The 15,298-nt window shown below is 48.3% G+C and overlaps 48 non-coding genes across 48 annotated transcripts; all 48 read left to right on the top strand.

The window, feature by feature from the left end:
• The first annotated feature begins 183 nt into the window (after positions 1–183).
• On the top strand, positions 184–302 carry LOC145812160 (5S ribosomal RNA). Its single transcript, XR_014355685.1, has one exon. It is a non-coding gene; the product is annotated as a 5S ribosomal RNA (ribosomal RNA).
• A 198-nt stretch (positions 303–500) lies between these two features.
• On the top strand, positions 501–619 carry LOC145812170 (5S ribosomal RNA). The gene has a single exon (XR_014355696.1). It is a non-coding gene; the product is annotated as a 5S ribosomal RNA (ribosomal RNA).
• A 197-nt stretch (positions 620–816) lies between these two features.
• Positions 817–935, top strand: LOC145812179 (5S ribosomal RNA). The gene has a single exon (XR_014355705.1). It is a non-coding gene; the product is annotated as a 5S ribosomal RNA (ribosomal RNA).
• Positions 936–1,132: 197 nt separating this feature from the next.
• Positions 1,133–1,251, top strand: LOC145812188 (5S ribosomal RNA). Its single transcript, XR_014355714.1, has one exon. It is a non-coding gene; the product is annotated as a 5S ribosomal RNA (ribosomal RNA).
• A 200-nt stretch (positions 1,252–1,451) lies between these two features.
• LOC145809506 (5S ribosomal RNA) lies at positions 1,452–1,570 on the top strand. The gene has a single exon (XR_014353065.1). It is a non-coding gene; the product is annotated as a 5S ribosomal RNA (ribosomal RNA).
• Positions 1,571–1,766: 196 nt separating this feature from the next.
• Positions 1,767–1,885, top strand: LOC145809704 (5S ribosomal RNA). The gene has a single exon (XR_014353266.1). It is a non-coding gene; the product is annotated as a 5S ribosomal RNA (ribosomal RNA).
• A 193-nt stretch (positions 1,886–2,078) lies between these two features.
• On the top strand, positions 2,079–2,197 carry LOC145812196 (5S ribosomal RNA). The gene has a single exon (XR_014355722.1). It is a non-coding gene; the product is annotated as a 5S ribosomal RNA (ribosomal RNA).
• A 197-nt stretch (positions 2,198–2,394) lies between these two features.
• Positions 2,395–2,513, top strand: LOC145809487 (5S ribosomal RNA). Its single transcript, XR_014353045.1, has one exon. It is a non-coding gene; the product is annotated as a 5S ribosomal RNA (ribosomal RNA).
• Positions 2,514–2,710: 197 nt separating this feature from the next.
• On the top strand, positions 2,711–2,829 carry LOC145812204 (5S ribosomal RNA). Its single transcript, XR_014355729.1, has one exon. It is a non-coding gene; the product is annotated as a 5S ribosomal RNA (ribosomal RNA).
• A 205-nt stretch (positions 2,830–3,034) lies between these two features.
• On the top strand, positions 3,035–3,153 carry LOC145809930 (5S ribosomal RNA). The gene has a single exon (XR_014353497.1). It is a non-coding gene; the product is annotated as a 5S ribosomal RNA (ribosomal RNA).
• A 195-nt stretch (positions 3,154–3,348) lies between these two features.
• On the top strand, positions 3,349–3,467 carry LOC145812213 (5S ribosomal RNA). Its single transcript, XR_014355738.1, has one exon. It is a non-coding gene; the product is annotated as a 5S ribosomal RNA (ribosomal RNA).
• A 199-nt stretch (positions 3,468–3,666) lies between these two features.
• LOC145812221 (5S ribosomal RNA) lies at positions 3,667–3,785 on the top strand. The gene has a single exon (XR_014355747.1). It is a non-coding gene; the product is annotated as a 5S ribosomal RNA (ribosomal RNA).
• Positions 3,786–3,980: 195 nt separating this feature from the next.
• Positions 3,981–4,099, top strand: LOC145808963 (5S ribosomal RNA). Its single transcript, XR_014352452.1, has one exon. It is a non-coding gene; the product is annotated as a 5S ribosomal RNA (ribosomal RNA).
• Positions 4,100–4,294: 195 nt separating this feature from the next.
• On the top strand, positions 4,295–4,413 carry LOC145812228 (5S ribosomal RNA). The gene has a single exon (XR_014355754.1). It is a non-coding gene; the product is annotated as a 5S ribosomal RNA (ribosomal RNA).
• Positions 4,414–4,610: 197 nt separating this feature from the next.
• Positions 4,611–4,729, top strand: LOC145809296 (5S ribosomal RNA). Its single transcript, XR_014352815.1, has one exon. It is a non-coding gene; the product is annotated as a 5S ribosomal RNA (ribosomal RNA).
• Positions 4,730–4,928: 199 nt separating this feature from the next.
• LOC145812234 (5S ribosomal RNA) lies at positions 4,929–5,047 on the top strand. The gene has a single exon (XR_014355762.1). It is a non-coding gene; the product is annotated as a 5S ribosomal RNA (ribosomal RNA).
• Positions 5,048–5,252: 205 nt separating this feature from the next.
• LOC145812238 (5S ribosomal RNA) lies at positions 5,253–5,371 on the top strand. Its single transcript, XR_014355768.1, has one exon. It is a non-coding gene; the product is annotated as a 5S ribosomal RNA (ribosomal RNA).
• Positions 5,372–5,566: 195 nt separating this feature from the next.
• LOC145812247 (5S ribosomal RNA) lies at positions 5,567–5,685 on the top strand. The gene has a single exon (XR_014355777.1). It is a non-coding gene; the product is annotated as a 5S ribosomal RNA (ribosomal RNA).
• A 195-nt stretch (positions 5,686–5,880) lies between these two features.
• LOC145812257 (5S ribosomal RNA) lies at positions 5,881–5,999 on the top strand. The gene has a single exon (XR_014355786.1). It is a non-coding gene; the product is annotated as a 5S ribosomal RNA (ribosomal RNA).
• A 197-nt stretch (positions 6,000–6,196) lies between these two features.
• Positions 6,197–6,315, top strand: LOC145809838 (5S ribosomal RNA). Its single transcript, XR_014353406.1, has one exon. It is a non-coding gene; the product is annotated as a 5S ribosomal RNA (ribosomal RNA).
• Positions 6,316–6,512: 197 nt separating this feature from the next.
• On the top strand, positions 6,513–6,631 carry LOC145808991 (5S ribosomal RNA). The gene has a single exon (XR_014352485.1). It is a non-coding gene; the product is annotated as a 5S ribosomal RNA (ribosomal RNA).
• A 195-nt stretch (positions 6,632–6,826) lies between these two features.
• On the top strand, positions 6,827–6,945 carry LOC145812261 (5S ribosomal RNA). Its single transcript, XR_014355792.1, has one exon. It is a non-coding gene; the product is annotated as a 5S ribosomal RNA (ribosomal RNA).
• A 196-nt stretch (positions 6,946–7,141) lies between these two features.
• LOC145809101 (5S ribosomal RNA) lies at positions 7,142–7,260 on the top strand. The gene has a single exon (XR_014352595.1). It is a non-coding gene; the product is annotated as a 5S ribosomal RNA (ribosomal RNA).
• A 198-nt stretch (positions 7,261–7,458) lies between these two features.
• On the top strand, positions 7,459–7,577 carry LOC145812268 (5S ribosomal RNA). Its single transcript, XR_014355802.1, has one exon. It is a non-coding gene; the product is annotated as a 5S ribosomal RNA (ribosomal RNA).
• Positions 7,578–7,775: 198 nt separating this feature from the next.
• Positions 7,776–7,894, top strand: LOC145812276 (5S ribosomal RNA). Its single transcript, XR_014355811.1, has one exon. It is a non-coding gene; the product is annotated as a 5S ribosomal RNA (ribosomal RNA).
• Positions 7,895–8,089: 195 nt separating this feature from the next.
• On the top strand, positions 8,090–8,208 carry LOC145812285 (5S ribosomal RNA). Its single transcript, XR_014355820.1, has one exon. It is a non-coding gene; the product is annotated as a 5S ribosomal RNA (ribosomal RNA).
• A 195-nt stretch (positions 8,209–8,403) lies between these two features.
• On the top strand, positions 8,404–8,522 carry LOC145809206 (5S ribosomal RNA). Its single transcript, XR_014352708.1, has one exon. It is a non-coding gene; the product is annotated as a 5S ribosomal RNA (ribosomal RNA).
• A 195-nt stretch (positions 8,523–8,717) lies between these two features.
• LOC145809839 (5S ribosomal RNA) lies at positions 8,718–8,836 on the top strand. The gene has a single exon (XR_014353407.1). It is a non-coding gene; the product is annotated as a 5S ribosomal RNA (ribosomal RNA).
• A 198-nt stretch (positions 8,837–9,034) lies between these two features.
• On the top strand, positions 9,035–9,153 carry LOC145808992 (5S ribosomal RNA). The gene has a single exon (XR_014352486.1). It is a non-coding gene; the product is annotated as a 5S ribosomal RNA (ribosomal RNA).
• A 195-nt stretch (positions 9,154–9,348) lies between these two features.
• On the top strand, positions 9,349–9,467 carry LOC145812290 (5S ribosomal RNA). Its single transcript, XR_014355827.1, has one exon. It is a non-coding gene; the product is annotated as a 5S ribosomal RNA (ribosomal RNA).
• A 196-nt stretch (positions 9,468–9,663) lies between these two features.
• On the top strand, positions 9,664–9,782 carry LOC145809102 (5S ribosomal RNA). Its single transcript, XR_014352596.1, has one exon. It is a non-coding gene; the product is annotated as a 5S ribosomal RNA (ribosomal RNA).
• Positions 9,783–9,980: 198 nt separating this feature from the next.
• LOC145809507 (5S ribosomal RNA) lies at positions 9,981–10,099 on the top strand. Its single transcript, XR_014353066.1, has one exon. It is a non-coding gene; the product is annotated as a 5S ribosomal RNA (ribosomal RNA).
• Positions 10,100–10,296: 197 nt separating this feature from the next.
• LOC145812300 (5S ribosomal RNA) lies at positions 10,297–10,415 on the top strand. Its single transcript, XR_014355837.1, has one exon. It is a non-coding gene; the product is annotated as a 5S ribosomal RNA (ribosomal RNA).
• Positions 10,416–10,612: 197 nt separating this feature from the next.
• LOC145812307 (5S ribosomal RNA) lies at positions 10,613–10,731 on the top strand. Its single transcript, XR_014355845.1, has one exon. It is a non-coding gene; the product is annotated as a 5S ribosomal RNA (ribosomal RNA).
• Positions 10,732–10,928: 197 nt separating this feature from the next.
• LOC145812313 (5S ribosomal RNA) lies at positions 10,929–11,047 on the top strand. Its single transcript, XR_014355851.1, has one exon. It is a non-coding gene; the product is annotated as a 5S ribosomal RNA (ribosomal RNA).
• A 198-nt stretch (positions 11,048–11,245) lies between these two features.
• LOC145812318 (5S ribosomal RNA) lies at positions 11,246–11,364 on the top strand. Its single transcript, XR_014355856.1, has one exon. It is a non-coding gene; the product is annotated as a 5S ribosomal RNA (ribosomal RNA).
• A 196-nt stretch (positions 11,365–11,560) lies between these two features.
• LOC145808964 (5S ribosomal RNA) lies at positions 11,561–11,679 on the top strand. The gene has a single exon (XR_014352453.1). It is a non-coding gene; the product is annotated as a 5S ribosomal RNA (ribosomal RNA).
• A 197-nt stretch (positions 11,680–11,876) lies between these two features.
• LOC145812323 (5S ribosomal RNA) lies at positions 11,877–11,995 on the top strand. Its single transcript, XR_014355857.1, has one exon. It is a non-coding gene; the product is annotated as a 5S ribosomal RNA (ribosomal RNA).
• Positions 11,996–12,191: 196 nt separating this feature from the next.
• Positions 12,192–12,310, top strand: LOC145812326 (5S ribosomal RNA). Its single transcript, XR_014355858.1, has one exon. It is a non-coding gene; the product is annotated as a 5S ribosomal RNA (ribosomal RNA).
• Positions 12,311–12,512: 202 nt separating this feature from the next.
• Positions 12,513–12,631, top strand: LOC145809875 (5S ribosomal RNA). Its single transcript, XR_014353443.1, has one exon. It is a non-coding gene; the product is annotated as a 5S ribosomal RNA (ribosomal RNA).
• Positions 12,632–12,826: 195 nt separating this feature from the next.
• On the top strand, positions 12,827–12,945 carry LOC145809612 (5S ribosomal RNA). Its single transcript, XR_014353173.1, has one exon. It is a non-coding gene; the product is annotated as a 5S ribosomal RNA (ribosomal RNA).
• Positions 12,946–13,143: 198 nt separating this feature from the next.
• Positions 13,144–13,262, top strand: LOC145812332 (5S ribosomal RNA). The gene has a single exon (XR_014355859.1). It is a non-coding gene; the product is annotated as a 5S ribosomal RNA (ribosomal RNA).
• Positions 13,263–13,460: 198 nt separating this feature from the next.
• Positions 13,461–13,579, top strand: LOC145812337 (5S ribosomal RNA). Its single transcript, XR_014355860.1, has one exon. It is a non-coding gene; the product is annotated as a 5S ribosomal RNA (ribosomal RNA).
• A 199-nt stretch (positions 13,580–13,778) lies between these two features.
• On the top strand, positions 13,779–13,897 carry LOC145812342 (5S ribosomal RNA). The gene has a single exon (XR_014355862.1). It is a non-coding gene; the product is annotated as a 5S ribosomal RNA (ribosomal RNA).
• Positions 13,898–14,095: 198 nt separating this feature from the next.
• LOC145809509 (5S ribosomal RNA) lies at positions 14,096–14,214 on the top strand. Its single transcript, XR_014353068.1, has one exon. It is a non-coding gene; the product is annotated as a 5S ribosomal RNA (ribosomal RNA).
• Positions 14,215–14,412: 198 nt separating this feature from the next.
• Positions 14,413–14,531, top strand: LOC145809705 (5S ribosomal RNA). Its single transcript, XR_014353267.1, has one exon. It is a non-coding gene; the product is annotated as a 5S ribosomal RNA (ribosomal RNA).
• Positions 14,532–14,725: 194 nt separating this feature from the next.
• LOC145812349 (5S ribosomal RNA) lies at positions 14,726–14,844 on the top strand. Its single transcript, XR_014355863.1, has one exon. It is a non-coding gene; the product is annotated as a 5S ribosomal RNA (ribosomal RNA).
• Positions 14,845–15,042: 198 nt separating this feature from the next.
• On the top strand, positions 15,043–15,161 carry LOC145809488 (5S ribosomal RNA). Its single transcript, XR_014353047.1, has one exon. It is a non-coding gene; the product is annotated as a 5S ribosomal RNA (ribosomal RNA).
• Positions 15,162–15,298: the final 137 nt, after the last annotated feature.

Consider the following 15,298-nt stretch of genomic DNA (forward strand, 5'->3'; position numbering starts at 1 on the left):
TTCCACCACCCCCCCCTTTTTTTTTTCCCCGGACAGCCTGTCCGATTTTTAGCCCATTCAATCGCCTTCGCCTCCTTTTCGACAATTTCTCCCTTATAAATCATTTCCAGATTATCCTGTTCCATTCAATTTCATTTTTTTCCCCGTCTACTGCTTAAAACAATAAAGTCGCGGTTAATCTTCGGGTGCGATCATACCAGCACTAATGCACCGGATCCCATCAGAACTCCGCAGTTAAGCGTGCTTGGGCGAGAGTAGTACTAGGATGGGTGACCCCCTGGGAAGTCCTCGTGTTGCACCCCTTTTGTCCCTTTTTCCACCACCCCCCCCCCCTTTTTTCTTTCTCCGGACAGCCTGTCCGATTTTTAGCCCATTCAATCGCCTTCGCCTCCTTTTCGACAATTTCTCCCTTTTAAACCATTTCCAGATTATCCTGTTCCATTCAATTTCATTTTTTTCCCCGTCTACTGCTTAAAACAATAAAGTCGCGGTTAATCTTCGGGTGCGATCATACCAGCACTAATGCACCGGATCCCATCAGAACTCCGCAGTTAAGCGTGCTTGGGCGAGAGTAGTACTAGGATGGGTGACCCCCTGGGAAGTCCTCGTGTTGCACCCCTTTTGTCCCTTTTTCCACCACCCCCCCCCCCTTTTTTTTTCCCCGGACAGCCTGTCCGATTTTTAGCCCATTCAATCGCCTTCGCCTCCTTTTCGACAATTTCTCCCTTTTAAACCATTTCCAGATTATCCTGTTCCATTCAATTTCATTTTTTTCCCCGTCTACTGCTTAAAACAATAAAGTCGCGGTTAATCTTCGGGTGCGATCATACCAGCACTAATGCACCGGATCCCATCAGAACTCCGCAGTTAAGCGTGCTTGGGCGAGAGTAGTACTAGGATGGGTGACCCCCTGGGAAGTCCTCGTGTTGCACCCCTTTTGTCCCTTTTTCCACCACCCCCCCCCCTTTTTTTTTTCCCCGGACAGCCTGTCCGATTTTTAGCCCATTCAATCGCCTTCGCCTCCTTTTCGACAATTTCTCCCTTTTAAACCATTTCCAGATTATCCTGTTCCATTCAATTTCATTTTTTTCCCCGTCTACTGCTTAAAACAATAAAGTCGCGGTTAATCTTCGGGTGCGATCATACCAGCACTAATGCACCGGATCCCATCAGAACTCCGCAGTTAAGCGTGCTTGGGCGAGAGTAGTACTAGGATGGGTGACCCCCTGGGAAGTCCTCGTGTTGCACCCCTTTTGTCCCTTTTTCCACCACCCCCCCCCCCCCCTTTTTTTTTTCCCGGACAGCCTGTCCGATTTTTAGCCCATTCAATCGCCTTCGCCTCCTTTTCGACAATTTCTCCCTTTTAAACCATTTCCAGATTATCCTGTTCCATTCAATTTCATTTTTTTCCCCGTCTACTGCTTAAAACAATAAAGTCGCGGTTAATCTTCGGGTGCGATCATACCAGCACTAATGCACCAGATCCCATCAGAACTCCGCAGTTAAGCGTGCTTGGGCGAGAGTAGTACTAGGATGGGTGACCCCCTGGGAAGTCCTCGTGTTGCACCCCTTTTGTCCCTTTTTCCACCACCCCCCCCCTTTTTTTTTTCCCCGGACAGCCTGTCCGATTTTTAGCCCATTCAATCGCCTTCGCCTCCTTTTCGACAATTTCTCCCTTTTAAACCATTTACAGATTATCCTGTTCCATTCAATTTCATTTTTTTCCCCGTCTACTGCTTAAAACCATAAAGTCGCGGTTAATCTTCGGGCGCGATCATACCAGCACTAATGCACCGGATCCCATCAGAACTCCGCAGTTAAGCGTGCTTGGGCGAGAGTAGTACTAGGATGGGTGACCCCCTGGGAAGTCCTCGTGTTGCACCCCTTTTGTCCCTTTTTCCACCCCCCCCCTTTTTTTTTTCCCCGGACAGCCTGTCCGATTTTTAGCCCATTCAATTGCCTTCGCCTCCTTTTCGACAATTTCTCCCTTTTAAACCATTTCCAGATTATCCTGTTCCATTCAATTTCATTTTTTTCCCCGTCTACTGCTTAAAACAATAAAGTCGCGGTTAATCTTCGGGTGCGATCATACCAGCACTAATGCACCGGATCCCATCAGAACTCCGCAGTTAAGCGTGCTTGGGCGAGAGTAGTACTAGGATGGGTGACCCCCTGGGAAGTCCTCGTGTTGCACCCCTTTTGTCCCTTTTTCCACCACCCCCCCTCCTTTTTTTTTTCCCCGGACAGCCTGCCCGATTTTTAGCCCATTCAATCGCCTTCGCCTCCTTTTCGACAATTTCTCCCTTTTAAACCATTTCCAGATTATCCTGTTCCATTCAATTTCATTTTTTTCCCCGTCTACTGCTTAAAACAATAAAGTCGCGGTTAATCTTCGGGTGCGATCATACCAGCACTAATGCACCGGATCCCATCAGAACTCCGTAGTTAAGCGTGTTTGGGCGAGAGTAGTACTAGGATGGGTGACCCCCTGGGAAGTCCTCGTGTTGCACCCCTTTTGTCCCTTTTTCCACCACCCCCCCCCCCTTTTTTTTTTCCCCGGACAGCCTGTCCGATTTTTAGCCCATTCAATCGCCTTCGCCTCCTTTTCGACAATTTCTCCCTTTTAAACCATTTCCAGATTATCCTGTTCCATTCAATTTCATTTTTTCCCCGTCTACTGCTTAAAACAATAAAGTCGCGGTTAATCTTCGGGTGCGATCATACCAGCACTAATGCACCGGATCCCATCAGAACTCCGCAGTTAAGCGTGCTTGGGCGAGAGTAGTACTAGGATGGGTGACCCCCTGGGAAGTCCTCGTGTTGCACCCCTTTTGTCCCTTTTTCCACCACCCCCCCCCCCCTTTTTTTTTTCCCCGGACAGCCTGTCCGATTTTTAGCCCATTCAATCGCCTTCGCCTCCGCCTCCTTTTCAACAATTTCTCCCTTTTAAACCATTTCCAGATTATCCTGTTCCATTCAATTTCATTTTTTTCCCCGTCTACTGCTTAAAACAATAAAGTCGCGGTTAATCTTCGGGTGCGATCATACCAGCACTAATGCACCGGATCCCATCAGAACTCCGCAGTTAAGCGTGCTTGGGCGAGAGTAGTACTAGTTTGGGTGACCCCCTGGGAATTCCTCGTGTTGCACCCCTTTTGTCCCTTTTTCCACCACCCCCCCCTTTTTTTTTTCCCCGGACAGCCTGTCCGATTTTTAGCCCATTCAATCGCCTTCGCCTCCTTTTCGACAATTTCTCCCTTATAAATCATTTCCAGATTATCCTGTTCCATTCAATTTCATTTTTTTCCCCGTCTACTGCTTAAAACAATAAAGTCGCGGTTAATCTTCGGGTGCGATCATACCAGCACTAATGCACCGGATCCCATCAGAACTCCGCAGTTAAGCGTGCTTGGGCGAGAGTAGTACTAGGATGGGTGACCCCCTGGGAAGTCCTCGTGTTGCACCCCTTTTGTCCCTTTTTCCACCACCCCCCCCCCCCTTTTTTCTTTCTCCGGACAGCCTGTCCGATTTTTAGCCCATTCATTCGCCTTCGCCTCCTTTTCGACAATTTCTCCCTTTTAAACCATTTCCAGATTATCCTGTTCCATTCAATTTCATTTTTTTCCCCGTCTACTGCTTAAAACAATAAAGTCGCGGTTAATCTTCGGGTGCGATCATACCAGCACTAATGCACCGGATCCCATCAGAACTCCGCAGTTAAGCGTGCTTGGGCGAGAGTAGTACTAGGATGGGTGACCCCCTGGGAAGTCCTCGTGTTGCACCCCTTTTGTCCCTTTTTCCACCCCCCCCCCTTTTTTTTTTTCCCCGGACAGCCTGTCCGATTTTTAGCCCATTCAATCGCCTTCGCCTCCTTTTCGACAATTTCTCCCTTTTAAACCATTTCCCGATTATCCTGTTCCATTCAATTTCATTTTTTTCCCCGTCTACTGCTTAAAACAATAAAGTCGCGGTTAATCTTCGGGTGCGATCATACCAGCACTAATGCACCGGATCCCATCAGAACTCCGCAGTTAAGCGTGCTTGGGCGAGAGTAGTACTGGGATGGGTGACCCCCTGGGAAGTCCTCGTGTTGCACCCCTTTTGTCCCTTTTTCCACCACCCCCCCCTTTTTTTTTTCCCCGGACAGCCTGTCCGATTTTTAGCCCATTCAATCGCCTTCGCCTCCTTTTCGACAATTTCTCCCTTTTAAACCATTTCCAGATTATCCTGTTCCATTCAATTTCATTTTTTTCCCCGTCTACTGCTTAAAACAATAAAGTCGCGGTTAATCTTCGGGTGCGATCATACCAGCACTAATGCACCGGATCCCATCAGAACTCCGCAGTTAAGCGTGCTTGGGCGAGAGTAGTACTAGGATGGGTGACCCCCTGGGAAGTCCTCGTGTTGCACCCCTTTTGTCCCTTTTTCCACCACCCCCCCCCCTTTTTTTTTTCCCCGGACAGCCTGTCCGATTTTTAGCCCATTCAATCGCCTTCGCCTCCTTTTCGACAATTTCTCCCTTTTAAACCATTTCCAGATTATCCTGTTCCATTCAATTTCATTTTTTTCCCCGTCTACTGCTTAAAACAATAAAGTCGCGGTTAATCTTCGGGTGCGATGATACCAGCACTAATGCACCGGATCCCATCAGAACTCCGCAGTTAAGCGTGCTTGGGCGAGAGTAGTACTAGGATGGGTGACCCCCTGGGAAGTCCTCGTGTTGCACCCCTTTTGTCCCTTTTTCCACCACCCCCCCCCCCTTTTTTTTTTTCCCCGGACAGCCTGTCCGATTTTTAGCCCATTCAATCGCCTTCGCCTCCTTTTCGACAATTTCTCCCTTTTAAACCATTTCCAGATTATCCTGTTCCATTCAATTTCATTTTTTTCCCCGTCTACTGCTTAAAACAATAAAGTCGCGGTTAATCTTCGGGTGCGATCATACCAGCACTAATGCACCGGATCCCATCAGAACTCCGCAGTTAAGCGTGCTTGGGCGAGAGTAGTACTAGGATGGGTGACCCCCTGGGAAGTCCTCGTGTTGCACCCCTTTTGTCCCTTTTTCCACCACCCCCCCCCCCCTTTTTTTTTTCCCCGGACAGCCTGTCCGATTTTTAGCCCATTCAATCGCCTTCGCCTCCGCCTCCTTTTCAACAATTTCTCCCTTTTAAACCATTTCCAGATTATCCTGTTCCATTCAATTTCATTTTTTTCCCCGTCTACTGCTTAAAACAATAAAGTCGCGGTTAATCTTCGGGTGCGATCATACCAGCACTAATGCACCGGATCCCATCAGAACTCCGCAGTTAAGCGTGCTTGGGCGAGAGTAGTACTAGGATGGGTGACCCCCTGGGAAGTCCTCGTGTTGCACCCCTTTTGTCCCTTTTTCCACCACCCCCCCCTTTTTTTTTTCCCCGGACAGCCTGTCCGATTTTTAGCCCATTCAATCGCCTTCGCCTCCTTTTCGACAATTTCTCCCTTTTAAATCATTTCTAGATTATCCTGTTCCATTCAATTTCATTTTTTTCCCCGTCTACTGCTTAAAACAATAAAGTCGCGGTTAATCTTCGGGTGCGATCATACCAGCACTAATGCACCGGATCCCATCAGAACTCCGCAGTTAAGCGTGCTTGGGCGAGAGTAGTACTAGGATGGGTGACCCCCTGGGAAGTCCTCGTGTTGCACCCCTTTTGTCCCTTTTTCCACCACCCCCCCCTTTTTTTTTTCCCCGGACAGCCTGTCCGATTTTTAGCCCATTCAATCGCCTTCGCCTCCTTTTCGACAATTTCTCCCTTTTAAACCATTTCCAGATTATCCTGTTCCATTCAATTTCATTTTTTTCCCCGTCTACTGCTTAAAACAATGAAGTCGCGGTTAATCTTCGGGTGCGATCATACCAGCACTAATGCACCGGATCCCATCAGAACTCCGCAGTTAAGCGTGCTTGGGCGAGAGTAGTACTAGGATGGGTGACCCCCTGGGAAGTCCTCGTGTTGCACCCCTTTTGTCCCTTTTTCCACCACCCCTCCCCTTTTTTTTTTTCCCCGGACAGCCTGTCCGATTTTTAGCCCATTCAATCGCCTTCGCCTCCTTTTCGACAATTTCTCCCTTTTAAACCATTTCCAGATTATCCTGTTCCATTCAATTTCATTTTTTTCCCCGTCTACTGCTTAAAACAATAAAGTCGCGGTTAATCTTCGGGTGCGATCATACCTGCACTAATGCACCGGATCCCATCAGAACTCCGCAGTTAAGCGTGCTTGGGCGAGAGTAGTACTAGGATGGGTGACCCCCTGGGAAGTCCTCGTGTTGCCCCCCTTTTGTCCCTTTTTCCACCACCCCCCCCCCTTTTTTCTTTCTCCGGACAGCCTGTCCGATTTTTAGCCCATTCAATCGCCTTCGCCTCCTTTTCGACAATTTCTCCCTTTTAAACCATTTCCAGATTATCCTGTTCCATTCAATTTCATTTTTTTCCCCGTCTACTCCTTAAAACAATAAAGTCGCGGTTAATCTTCGGGTGCGATCATACCAGCACTAATGCACCGGATCCCATCAGAACTCCGCAGTTAAGCGTGCTTGGGCGAGAGTAGTACTAGGATGGGTGACCCCCTGGGAAGTCCTCGTGTTGCACCCTTTTTGTCCCTTTTTCCACCACCCCCCCCTTTTTTTTTTCCCCGGACAGCCTGTCCGATTTTTAGCCCATTCAATCGCCTTCGCCTCCTTTTCGACAATTTCTCCCTTTTAAACCATTTCCAGATTATCCTGTTCCATTCAATTTCATTTTTTTCCCCGTCTACTGCTTAAAACAATAAAGTCGCGGTTAATCTTCGGGTGCGATCATACCAGCACTAATGCACCGGATCCCATCAGAACTCCGCAGTTAAGCGTGCTTGGGCGAGAGTAGTACTAGGATGGGTGACCCCCTGGGAAGTCCTCGTGTTGCACCCCTTTTGTCCCTTTTTCCACCACCCCCCCCCTTTTTTTTTTCCCCGGACAGCCTGTCCGATTTTTAGCCCATTCAATCGCCTTCGCCTCCTTTTCGACAATTTCTCCCTTTTAAACCATTTCCAGATTATCCTGTTCCATTCAATTTCATTTTTTTCCCCGTCTACTGCTTAAAACAATAAAGTCGCGGTTAATCTTCGGGTGCGATCATACCAGCACTAATGCACCGGATCCCATCAGAACTCCGCAGTTAAGCGTGCTTGGGCGAGAGTAGTACTAGGATGGGTGACCCCCTGGGAAGTCCTCGTGTTGCACCCATTTTGTCCCTTTTTCCACCACCCCCCCCCCCTTTTTTTTTTCCCCGGACAGCCTGTCCGATTTTTAGCCCATTCAATCGCCTTCGCCTCCTTTTCGACAATTTCTCCCTTTTAAACCATTTCCAGATTATCCTGTTCCATTCAATTTCATTTTTTTCCCCGTCTACTGCTTAAAACAATAAAGTCGCGGTTAATCTTCGGGTGCGATCATACCAGCACTAATGCACCGGATCCCATCAGAACTCCGCAGTTAAGCGTGCTTGGGCGAGAGTAGTACTAGGATGGGTGACCCCCTGGGAAGTCCTCGTGTTGCACCCCTTTTGTCCCTTTTTCCACCACCCCCCCCCCCCTTTTTTTTTCCCCGGACAGCCTGTCCGATTTTTAGCCCATTCAATCGCCTTCGCCTCCTTTTCGACAATTTCTCCCTTTTAAACCATTTCCAGATTATCCTGTTCCATTCAATTTCATTTTTTTCCCCGTCTACTGCTTAAAACAATAAAGTCGCGGTTAATCTTCGGGTGCGATCATACCAGCACTAATGCACCGGATCCCATCAGAACTCCGCAGTTAAGCGTGCTTGGGCGAGAGTAGTACTAGGATGGGTGACCCCCTGGGAAGTCCTCGTGTTGCACCCCTTTTGTCCCTTTTTCCACCACCCCCCCCTTTTTTTTTTCCCCGGACAGCCTGTCCGATTTTTAGCCCATTCAATCGCCTTCGCCTCCTTTTCGACAATTTCTCCCTTTTAAATCATTTCTAGATTATCCTGTTCCATTCAATTTCATTTTTTTCCCCGTCTACTGCTTAAAACAATAAAGTCGCGGTTAATCTTCGGGTGCGATCATACCAGCACTAATGCACCGGATCCCATCAGAACTCCGCAGTTAAGCGTGCTTGGGCGAGAGTAGTACTAGGATGGGTGACCCCCTGGGAAGTCCTCGTGTTGCACCCCTTTTGTCCCTTTTTCCACCACCCCCCCCTTTTTTTTTTCCCCGGACAGCCTGTCCGATTTTTAGCCCATTCAATCGCCTTCGCCTCCTTTTCGACAATTTCTCCCTTTTAAACCATTTCCAGATTATCCTGTTCCATTCAATTTCATTTTTTTCCCCGTCTACTGCTTAAAACAATAAAGTCGCGGTTAATCTTCGGGTGCGATTATACCAGCACTAATGCACCGGATCCCATCAGAACTCCGCAGTTAAGCGTGCTTGGGCGAGAGTAGTACTAGGATGGGTGACCCCCTGGGAAGTCCTCGTGTTGCACCCCTTTTGTCCCTTTTTCCACCACCCCCCCCTTTTTTTTTTCCCCGGACAGCCTGTCCGATTTTTAGCCCATTCAATCGCCTTCGCCTCCTTTTCGACAATTTCTCCCTTTTAAACCATTTCCAGATTATCCTGTTCCATTCAATTTCATTTTTTTCCCCGTCTACTGCTTAAAACAATAAAGTCGCGGTTAATCTTCGGGTGCGATCATACCTGCACTAATGCACCGGATCCCATCAGAACTCCGCAGTTAAGCGTGCTTGGGCGAGAGTAGTACTAGGATGGGTGACCCCCTGGGAAGTCCTCGTGTTGCCCCCCTTTTGTCCCTTTTTCCACCACCCCCCCCCCCTTTTTTCTTTCTCCGGACAGCCTGTCCGATTTTTAGCCCATTCAATCGCCTTCGCCTCCTTTTCGACAATTTCTCCCTTTTAAACCATTTCCAGATTATCCTGTTCCATTCAATTTCATTTTTTTCCCCGTCTACTCCTTAAAACAATAAAGTCGCGGTTAATCTTCGGGTGCGATCATACCAGCACTAATGCACCGGATCCCATCAGAACTCCGCAGTTAAGCGTGCTTGGGCGAGAGTAGTACTAGGATGGGTGACCCCCTGGGAAGTCCTCGTGTTGCACCCTTTTTGTCCCTTTTTCCACCACCCCCCCCTTTTTTTTTTCCCCGGACAGCCTGTCCGATTTTTAGCCCATTCAATCGCCTTCGCCTCCTTTTCGACAATTTCTCCCTTTTAAACCATTTCCAGATTATCCTGTTCCATTCAATTTCATTTTTTTCCCCGTCTACTGCTTAAAACAATAAAGTCGCGGTTAATCTTCGGGTGCGATCATACCAGCACTAATGCACCGGATCCCATCAGAACTCCGCAGTTAAGCGTGCTTGGGCGAGAGTAGTACTAGGATGGGTGACCCCCTGGGAAGTCCTCGTGTTGCACCCCTTTTGTCCCTTTTTCCACCACCCCCCCCCTTTTTTTTTTCCCCGGACAGCCTGTCCGATTTTTAGCCCATTCAATCGCCTTCGCCTCCTTTTCGACAATTTCTCCCTTTTAAACCATTTCCAGATTATCCTGTTCCATTCAATTTCATTTTTTTCCCCGTCTACTGCTTAAAACAATAAAGTCGCGGTTAATCTTCGGGTGCGATCATACCAGCACTAATGCACCGGATCCCATCAGAACTCCGCAGTTAAGCGTGCTTGGGCGAGAGTAGTACTAGGATGGGTGACCCCCTGGGAAGTCCTCGTGTTGCACCCATTTTGTCCCTTTTTCCACCACCCCCCCCCCCTTTTTTTTTTCCCCGGACAGCCTGTCCGATTTTTAGCCCATTCAATCGCCTTCGCCTCCTTTTCGACAATTTCTCCCTTTTAAACCATTTCCAGATTATCCTGTTCCATTCAATTTCATTTTTTTCCCCGTCTACTGCTTAAAACAATAAAGTCGCGGTTAATCTTCGGGTGCGATCATACCAGCACTAATGCACCAGATCCCATCAGAACTCCGCAGTTAAGCGTGCTTGGGCGAGAGTAGTACTAGGATGGGTGACCCCCTGGGAAGTCCTCGTGTTGCACCCCTTTTGTCCCTTTTTCCACCACCCCCCCCCCCTTTTTTTTTCCCCGGACAGCCTGTCCGATTTTTAGCCCATTCAATCGCCTTCGCCTCCTTTTCGACAATTTCTCCCTTTTAAACCATTTCCAGATTATCCTGTTCCATTCAATTTCATTTTTTTCCCCGTCTACTGCTTAAAACAATAAAGTCGCGGTTAATCTTCGGGTGCGATCATACCAGCACTAATGCACCGGATCCCATCAGAACTCCGCAGTTAAGCGTGCTTGGGCGAGAGTAGTACTAGGATGGGTGACCCCCTGGGAAGTCCTCGTGTTGCACCCCTTTTGTCCCTTCTTCCACCACCCCCCCCCCTTTTTTTTTTCCCCGGACAGCCTGTCCGATTTTTAGCCCATTCAATCGCCTTCGCCTCCTTTTCGACAATTTCTCCCTTTTAAACCATTTCCAGATTATCCTGTTCCATTCAACTTCATTTTTTTCCCCGTCTACTGCTTAAAACAACAAAGTCGCGGTTAATCTTCGGGTGCGATCATACCAGCACTAATGCACCGGATCCCATCAGAACTCCGCAGTTAAGCGTGCTTGGGCGAGAGTAGTACTAGGATGGGTGACCCCCTGGGAAGTCCTCGTGTTGCACCCCTTTTGTCCCTTTTTCCACCACCCCCCCCTCTTTTTTTTTTCCCCGGACATCCTGTCCGATTTTTAGCCCATTCAATCGCCTTCGCCTCCTTTTCGACAATTTCTCCCTTTTAAACCATTTCCAGATTATCCTGTTCCATTCAATTTCATTTTTTTCCCCGTCTACTGCTTAAAACAATAAAGTCGCGGTTAATCTTCGGGTGCGATCATACCAGCACTAATGCACCGGATCCCATCAGAACTCCGCAGTTAAGCGTGCTTGGGCGAGAGTAGTACTAGGATGGGTGACCCCCTGGGAAGTCCTCGTGTTGCACCCCTTTTGTCCCTTTTTCCACCACCCCCCCCCCCTTTTTTTTTTCCCCGGACAGCCTGTCCGATTTTTAGCCCATTCAATCGCCTTCGCCTCCTTTTCGACAATTTCTCCCTTTTAAACCATTTCTAGATTATCCTGTTCCATTCAATTTCATTTTTTTCCCCGTCTACTGCTTAAAACAATAAAGTCGCGGTTAATTTTCGGGTGCGATCATACCAGCACTAATGCACCGGATCCCATCAGAACTCCGCAGTTAAGCGTGCTTGGGCGAGAGTAGTACTAGGATGGGTGACCCCCTGGGAAGTCCTCGTGTTGCACCCCTTTTGTCCCTTTTTCCACCACCCCCCGCCTTTTTTTTTTCCCCGGACAGCCTGTCCGATTTTTAGCCCATTCAATCGCCTTCGCCTCCTTTTCGACAATTTCTCCCTTTTAAACCATTTCCAGATTATCCTGTTCCATTCAATTTCATTTTTTTCCCCGTCTACTGCTTAAAACAATAAAGTCGCGGTTAATCTTCGGGTGCGATCATACCAGCACTAATGCACCGGATCCCATCAGAACTCCGCAGTTAAGCGTGCTTGGGCGAGAGTAGTACTGGGATGGGTGACCCCCTGGGAAGTCCTCGTGTTGCACCCCTTTTGTCCCTTTTTCCACCACCCCCCCCCCTTTTTTTTTTCCCCGGACAGCCTGTCCGATTTTTAGCCCATTCAATCGCCTTCGCCTCCTTTTCGACAATTTCTCCCTTTTAAACCATTTCCAGATTATCCTGTTCCATTCAATTTCATTTTTTTCCCCGTCTACTGCTTAAAACAATAAAGTCGCGGTTAATCTTCGGGTGCGATCATACCAGCACTAATGCACCGGATCCCATCAGAACTCCGCAGTTAAGCGTGCTTGGGCGAGAGTAGTACTAGGATGGGTGACCCCCTGGGAAGTCCTCGTGTTGCACCCCTTTTGTCCCTTTTTCCACCACCCCCCCCCTTTTTTTTTTCCCCGGACAGCCTGTCCGATTTTTAGACCATTCAATCGCCTTCGCCTCCTTTTCGAAAATTTCTCCCTTTTAAACCATTTCCAGATTATCCTGTTCCATTCAATTTCATTTTTTTCCCCGTCTACTGCTTAAAACAATAAAGTCGCGGTTAATCTTCGGGTGCGATCATACCAGCACTAATGCACCGGATCCCATCAGAACTCCGCAGTTAAGCGTGCTTGGGCGAGAGTAGTACTAGGATGGGTGACCCCCTGGGAAGTCCTCGTGTTGCACCCCTTTTGTCCCTTTTTCCACCACCCCCCCCCTTTTTTTTTTCCCCGGACAGCCTGTCCGATTTTTAGCCCATTCAATCGCCTTCGCCTCCGCCTCCTTTTCAACAATTTCTCCCTTTTAAACCATTTCCAGATTATCCTGTTCCATTCAATTTCATTTTTTTCCCCGTCTACTGCTTAAAACAATAAAGTCGCGGTTAATCTTCGGGTGCGATCATACCAGCACTAATGCACCGGATCCCATCAGAACTCCGCAGTTAAGCGTGCTTGGGCGAGAGTAGTACTAGTTTGGGTGACCCCCTGGGAAGTCCTCGTGTTGCACCCCTTTTGTCCCTTTTTCCACCACCCCCCCCCTTTTTTTTTCCCCGGACAGCCTGTCCGATTTTTAGCCCATTCAATCGCCTTCGCCTCCTTTTCGACAATTTCTCCCTTATAAATCATTTCCAGATTATCCTGTTCCATTCAATTTCATTTTTTTCCCCGTCTACTGCTTAAAACAATAAAGTCGCGGTTAATCTTCGGGTGCGATCATACCAGCACTAATGCACCGGATCCCATCAGAACTCCGCAGTTAAGCGTGCTTGGGCGAGAGTAGTACTAGGATGGGTGACCGCCTGGGAAGTCCTCGTGTTGCACCCCTTTTGTCCCTTTTTCCACCACCCCCCCCCCCTTTTTTCTTTCTCCGGACAGCCTGTCCGATTTTTAGCCCATTCAATCGCCTTCGCCTCCTTTTCGACAATTTCTCCCTTTTAAACCATTTCCAGATTATCCTGTTCCATTCAATTTCATTTTTTTCCCCGTCTACTGCTTAAAACAATAAAGTCGCGGTTAATCTTCGGGTGCGATCATACCAGCACTAATGCACCGGATCCCATCAGAACTCCGCAGTTAAGCGTGCTTGGGCGAGAGTAGTACTAGGATGGGTGACCCCCTGGGAAGTCCTCGTGTTGCACCCCTTTTGTCCCTTTTTCCACCACCCCCCCCCCCTTTTTTTTTTCCCCGGACAGCCTGTCCGATTTTTAGCCCATTCAATCGCCTTCGCCTCCTTTTCGACAATTTCTCCCTTTTAAACCATTTCCAGATTATCCTGTTCCATTCAATTTCATTTTTTTCCCCGTCTACTGCTTAAAACAATAAAGTCGCGGTTAATCTTCGGGTGCGATCATACCAGCACTAATGCACCGGATCCCATCAGAACTCCGCAGTTAAGCGTGCTTGGGCGAGAGTAGTACTAGGATGGGTGACCCCCTGGGAAGTCCTCGTGTTGCACCCCTTTTGTCCCTTTTTCCACCACCCCCCCCCCCCTTTTTTTTTTCCCCGGACAGCCTGTCCGATTTTTAGCCCATTCAATCGCCTTCGCCTCCTTTTCGACAATTTCTCCCTTTTAAACCATTTCCAGATTATCCTGTTCCATTCAATTTCATTTTTTTCCCCGTCTACTGCTTAAAACAATAAAGTCGCGGTTAATCTTCGGGTGCGATCATACCAGCACTAATGCACCGGATCCCATCAGAACTCCGCAGTTAAGCGTGCTTGGGCGAGAGTAGTACTAGGATGGGTGACCCCCTGGGAAGTCCTCGTGTTGCACCCCTTTTGTCCCTTTTTCCACCACCCCCCCCCCCCTTTTTTTTTTCCCGGACAGCCTGTCCGATTTTTAGCCCATTCAATCGCCTTCGCCTCCTTTTCGACAATTTCTCCCTTTTAAACCATTTCCAGATTATCCTGTTCCATTCAATTTCATTTTTTTCCCCGTCTACTGCTTAAAACAATAAAGTCGCGGTTAATCTTCGGGTGCGATCATACCAGCACTAATGCACCAGATCCCATCAGAACTCCGCAGTTAAGCGTGCTTGGGCGAGAGTAGTACTAGGATGGGTGACCCCCTGGGAAGTCCTCGTGTTGCACCCCTTTTGTCCCTTTTTCCACCACCCCCCCCCCTTTTTTTTTTTCCCCGGACAGCCTGTCCGATTTTTAGCCCATTCAATCGCCTTCGCCTCCTTTTCGACAATTTCTCCCTTTTAAACCATTTACAGATTATCCTGTTCCATTCAATTTCATTTTTTTCCCCGTCTACTGCTTAAAACCATAAAGTCGCGGTTAATCTTCGGGCGCGATCATACCAGCACTAATGCACCGGATCCCATCAGAACTCCGCAGTTAAGCGTGCTTGGGCGAGAGTAGTACTAGGATGGGTGACCCCCTGGGAAGTCCTCGTGTTGCACCCCTTTTGTCCCTTTTTCCACCCCCCCCCCTTTTTTTTTTCCCCGGACAGCCTGTCCGATTTTTAGCCCATTCAATCGCCTTCGCCTCCTTTTCGACAATTTCTCCCTTTTAAACCATTTCCAGATTATCCTGTTCCATTCAATTTCATTTTTTTCCCCGTCTACTGCTTAAAACAATAAAGTCGCGGTTAATCTTCGGGTGCGATCATACCAGCACTAATGCACCGGATCCCATCAGAACTCCGCAGTTAAGCGTGCTTGGGCGAGAGTAGTACTAGGATGGGTGACCCCCTGGGAAGTCCTCGTGTTGCACCCCTTTTGTCCCTTTTTCCACCACCCCCCCTCTTTTTTTTTTTTCCCCGGACAGCCTGTCCGATTTTTAGCCCATTCAATCGCCTTCGCCTCCTTTTCGACAATTTCTCCCTTTTAAACCATTTCCAGATTATCCTGTTCCATTCAATTTCATTTTTTTCCCCGTCTACTGCTTAAAACAATAAAGTCGCGGTTAATCTTCGGGTGCGATCATACCAGCACTAATGCACCGGATCCCATCAGAACTCCGTAGTTAAGCGTGTTTGGGCGAGAGTAGTACTAGGATGGGTGACCCCCTGGGAAGTCCTCGTGTTGCACCCCTTTTGTCCCTTTTTCCACCACCCCCCCCCCCCTTTTTTTTTTCCCCGGACAGCCTGTCCGATTTTTAGCCCATTCAATCGCCTTCGCCTCCTTTTCGACAATTTCTCCCTTTTAAACCATTTCCAGATTATCCTGTT

This window comes from Camellia sinensis, chromosome 14, assembly GCF_055761805.1.
Source record: "Camellia sinensis isolate YWXY chromosome 14, ASM5576180v1, whole genome shotgun sequence".
Lineage (NCBI taxonomy): Eukaryota > Viridiplantae > Streptophyta > Magnoliopsida > Ericales > Theaceae > Camellia > Camellia sinensis.